We start from the raw sequence: 6,000 nt of genomic DNA on the forward strand, positions 1-6,000 counted from the left end.
GGGGGGTTATACTATTGTTCTAATGCATCCTTGGTTTGATGGTTTGATAGTGTGAACTATGTATTTCAGTGGTTGATCTTGTATACAAGGCGATTGCAGTGGCTAGCTACCTATGCATTTCAGTGAAGATGGATCATCTACCATATAGACATGCTCGGTTCATGCCTTCTTCTTCCATGGAGGTTCTTCAGATCAGCAATTTTCTTTCTAATGGAAAATTCGCAGCTTCTTCATGCTTCAGTGATGCCTCTTCATGATCACTCCTTGTTCCTATTTTTAGAGGACATTTCCCTAGTTGGAGGCTTCTTCAATTCTTCACTAGGTTACCTCTTTTTGGGGGAGGGTTTTTCCCACGTGGTTTTCTCTCTTTCTCCATTTACAGAGGTTGTATTTTGTTGCTTGTACATGGGTACCTAACATAGCCTCATTACTGAGACCCATTCCTACATTTCTTAGTTTTGTGAGCTTAAGGCATTTCCCTAAGTTGCACTTAAGGGGGGGTGTTAGAGTAAATAATTAATTTACTAATTATTTATTCTATTTACTTAAGCTTACTTAGGTTAATGCATTTTATTTATTTATTGTAGCCTAGGAGTTTGTTATATGTTGTTGACAATACAAGAGTTTTTTCTCTCCTAAGTCATACTTATCCTCTCACATTATTCGAGGACTTTTCACCTTATGTGGATGTATGCTTAGTTGACACACTTATCTCCTAGCAACTTCTAGCTTTTTCTAGGAGATTCCTGGCACTCTTCATATTCGAGCTCCCTCATTGTATTTTTATAACACAACATCATCTCAATTCTTGCATATTGTAAATACATATTTTTTTGTGTTTGCATATTCTCTCTCTCTCATGTCCGTTTAGGATTTTTCCCTTGCTCCATGGTCTTCCTTCCTTGGATTCTCTTTGATAGGTTTTCGCATGCAGGTGATCTTGGGCATCTTCAAAGTTGGATTTCATCAACTCCAACATGGTATCAGAGCCTCCTAGTTGCTGCTTCGTTGAAGGATTTTTGAAGCCGTGATTCAAAGACACAAACCCTAGTTTTTTTTTTTTTTCTTAAAATTGGGGGAACAACAAATTTTTGGAGCACTTTCAGCCCAAACAGATGCTACCATTGGATCCAGAAGGCCATTTTCAATCAAGATTCATATAAAACTTGTCAATTTTGGAGACAAGACTTCGAGAGGAAAAAAAATTTAGTTCGGGAGGCCGTACGGATGATTTTAAAGGCATTTATTGCGATTTTATTTTAAAAATAATAGCGCCACAGTCGGGCCGCCGCCGCGCCACCCTGCGCTCAACCTCGGCTGGGCCGCTCTGCTAATTTCTTCGTCGATCTTGCCGCTCTGCCTAGATCTATCACCCCCTCCAAGCCTCTGCTGGTGGTTCTGCCAATTTGCAGCTTCCTCTCCGCCATCCTCCATGTCCATTTTTGAAGCTGTCGCATGGATGTTGTCTGCACTGTCAACAATTACGTCAGCGCCAATAAAAAATTAACACGTCGACAAGCCTCTGCCCAGTCAACTTCTGCCTAGGAGTTTGTTATAAGTTGTTGACAATATGGGGTCATACTTATCCTCTCACATTGTTCGAGGACTTTCCGCCTTATGTGGATGTATGCTTAGTTGTCACACTTATCTCCTAGTGTCTTCTAGCTTATTCTAGGAGATTCCTAGAGCTCTTTATATTCAGGCTCCCTCATTGTATTTTCATAACACAACATCATTTCAATTCTCTCATATTGTAAATACATATTTTCTTGTGTTTGCATATTCTCTCTCTCTCATGTCCATTTAGGGTTTTTCCCTTGCTCCATGGTCTTCCTTCCTTGGCTTCTCTTTGATAGGTTTTCACATGCAGGTGATCTTGGGCATCTTTGGAGTTGGATTTCATCAACTCCAACATATTAAAATTAATTTAATATATATTAAATATTTTAAAAGAAATATTTTTAATTTATAATATGTCAAATTTAGATACTATATTAAATTAACTAATAGTTTGTAAATAATTTAAATTATTTTTAAATAAACAAATATTATTAATTATTTAATTAAGTGACTTAAATTTTAATAATATCTAATTAAGTTTTAATTAAGTTATTATTAAAATGATCGGCGAATTATATATTTTGTTAATTAATTTAATTAAATTTTAATTAATTAAGATTAATTAGTAAGGGCAGTGGTTTAATTGGAGCTGGGGTGTTGGGGTTGTTTTAGCCTTGACCAGTCTTAGGATGTTACTAGAGGCTTGAGAGTTATGTGATTGTGATGTCATGTTGATTTGATCTCGATTTTTTCATCCCAACCATGGTAATGTGATTGAGTATGCTCTATGACATGTTTGTATTTACTATTGTTATTGCCTTCCAGTCTTCTTGTATGAAGTTGAGGTGTATGTACATGAGATTCTTGACTTAACCATTTATGAGTCCTCGATCAATTATATTTGGGTTGCTTTTCAGTTGCTTTGATAGGATTGAATTGTTGCTTTGTTTTGATGGTGTCATGTTGTGACATGTTTGACTTCACCATTTTTGGAGACTTTAATCAGTATTATTTTGGATTGCTTTCTAGTTGCTCATTGAGAACCAATGGATATTGTGATTTATCTTTTGATGCTTTTTAGTTGCTCATAGAGAACTAATGTGATTATTATGATTATATTTATGATGCTTTCCAATCACTTGTATAGGACTAAGGTGATTTTATATGATTATTGATTTGTGTTGTTATGAACCTAGGGTAGGTTATCTACTTGTAGTGTCGAGAAGTGGCTTGCAATGGGGGCCAAGGCCCTAAAGTGGTTGCCAAGGTAACTCATTGTAAGTTGTATTAATAAGTGAAAACATTACACTAAATGTGAATTAAAATGAACCTAATAAGATAATTGTATGTTCTCGCCCATGCCTCGAGTGCTAGTATGGACTAGGATGGGAGTAGAGAGAATGCTTGGTTGTGACCTTACATTCCATAGTATGCCTTGTCAGTATGAGAGGATACTAGTGGCTGCATGGGAATCAGTAGGGACCCTGGAGTCCTAAGCTAACTGCCAGGCTAACTTCTACGTGATGCATGTGATGACACTTGCTCACTTACAAAGTAGGTTTCCTACATGTCTTTCTATGCCTCTTAGAATTAGATGTCGATCTGTCTTAGAACCTTTGAGTTAGAATACTTTTAGCATATTATTATACTTTTAGAATAATTTTTTATTATTCTTTCATGTGGATATGGTAGTTTCTAGACTTAGTATTAGATTATATTTAAATATAATTCAACATCATGGGATCTTTAAGAAATGTAACCTGTTATGTATGCTTTAGTTGATTGTATGTTACTGCTTCCACTAGTATGTGTTTGATGTGCATGTTATACTTTCTTACTAAAAAAAAATGTTGGAAAACTTAGTAAAACTTTAGGTCATTTCATTTGGATCCCTTGGTGGGGCATTACATATGGCATATAAGTCAACTTATTGGAAAAATCAAATATTTACTAAGAAAAAAAGGTTTAAATGAGCAAATTGTGAATATGATTGTGAGCGGATAGAATTTAAGAAATCTAAAGAAGTTGAAATTTCAAATGTTCTCATGAAGATTTTTATCACCTCTTCGAGTGAAGCATTTCAAACTCTTTCTTCGATGCCATTAATAGTCACCTCTAACTGACCTGGTCCTGCAAGTGCGCCATGTAATTCACATCATGAGAACTCATAAACTTAACACTCAATACCACAAATTTATAGATAATTAAAGTAGTGAGAAGGATAGAAAAGGAATATTATAGCCAAGGTATTGGTAGTTGGAAGACCAAGGTCATTGTGGCAATGAATTGAAATAATGCCACTCTTAATGCCTGGAGTATTGGCTTTGATGCCTTCAATCAATTCATAGCATTTGGAAGGAAATAAATACCCCAAAATATCCCCAATGTCAACAACCATGGCTCCTACCTTGATCACCTCTCCCAATATCTTGTACGAAAAAATTGGATAAGTCCTACCAGTAGTTAAGTTTATCAATTTCTGTGACTTGATACCTCCACACTTTAAGGGTGAACCCACAATAGTGGGTTACACTTTTTTGGAGGAAGAAATCCCTCCAAAAAAGTGTGCACGAGAAAAATCATCAGAATAGTTTTGATAGAAATGAAAATTAAAAGTTTCTATCAAAACTAAATACGCCCTTAGTTTCGATCGAAACTACGTACGTAGTTTTGATCGAAACTAAGTACGTAGTTTCAATCGAAACTAAGTACAAACCATGGCCGGTTAAGAAACCGCACGCGGGTTTATTAGTTTCAATCAAGACTAATAAAAATGACATTTTAAAAAAAAAAGTGCCAAACCCTAACCCAGGTAGGATAAAAGGGGGCCCAAGCTATTGTCCTGTCACAATTTCAATCGAAACAGGAGGACTGACTAGCATCCATCCCATCAACCATCCAAAAAAGGTATGAAATACTTGTTTTTTCCCTTCTTATGTTGTTTCAGTTGAAATTTATGTGTTTTTAGTATTTAAATATATGTTTCTTTGTATATTTTTTTATTTTTTTATGTATGCACATTTATATATGTGTGTGTGTGTACACATATATCATGTGTATATAAATGGCATATATATGCATATATATGTATGATATGTATATGCATATATATATATATATATTTATTTATTTATTTATTTGCATATATATGTGTATATATATGTATATATATGCATATATATACACATATATATATGCATATACATGATATGTGCAAATATACATATCATGTGTATATGCATATATATATATATATGTGTGTGTGTGTGTGTGTGTGTGTGTGTGTGTGTGTGTATATGTGTATGTATGCATATATACACATATATATGCATATGTATACACATATAGATATATGCATATACACATGATATGTATATTTGCACATATCACATGTGTGTGTATGCATATATATGTATATATCCTAATGCTATCACTCACCATAATTCCAAACATAACACTAAATCATTTTCCTAATCGTAACATTAATTTTAACCATATCCTAAAACCTAAACCTAACCCTAACTATAACTATATCTCTAACCTAATGATGACCCTATATATAACTATATCTTCAACCAAAAATATGATGTTAACATTATGTATGAAACAAATCCTAATCTCAACTCTAGACCCTTACTATAATATTTATCCTAACCCTTATTCTAACCTTAACCATAAATAAACCCTAAGTACACTCTAACTATTTTACCTAATCTAAACTCTAAAACTAGCCATAACCATGACCTTTAAAATAATATCTAACACTAATTCTAACTTCAACTATAAGCTTTACTCCAATTCTAATCATAACTGAAATGCTAACCCTAATTTTTTAAAACCCCAATCTAATTATTTCTCTAACCTAAGATGATGCTAAAATTAACTATATATCACTAATCCAAACCCTTACCATGGTGTAAAACCTCAACCATAAAGCCTAACGTTGACCCAAGCCATAACCCAAACATAAAACCTAGGAATGTCATTAACCCAAACCCTATTCATGACCAACCATGATGTAAACCCTAACCTTAACCTCAAATAATATTTTCAAACTATTTCTAAACCTCTACCCAACCAAATTCTAATTCTCTCCCTAACTAAGAGATAATATAAACACTACTCATAACCCTATCCCTAAGCAAAGACATAACTCTAACCCTACATGGTGCATTATATGAATTCTAACACTGGCCTTTATTATAGCCTTAACCATAAACCTGGACCTTAACTACAATCTTAATCATAACCAAAGTTATGCTAATAATAATCCTAAGAAAAGTATTTCTCTAACCTAAGAACAATTCTAAACCTAACTATATCACTAATAGTAAACCTAACCCAAACCTTAATCATGATGTCAAACTTGACCTTGACCGTAAAGCTTAATATTAGTAGTAACACTTACGCTAGCCATCCCCAAACCCCGAACCTAACTAT

This window comes from Cupressus sempervirens, chromosome 1 (genome assembly GCF_028749045.1).
Source record: "Cupressus sempervirens isolate cs-2001-9-10 chromosome 1, ASM2874904v1, whole genome shotgun sequence".
Lineage (NCBI taxonomy): Eukaryota > Viridiplantae > Streptophyta > Pinopsida > Cupressales > Cupressaceae > Cupressus > Cupressus sempervirens.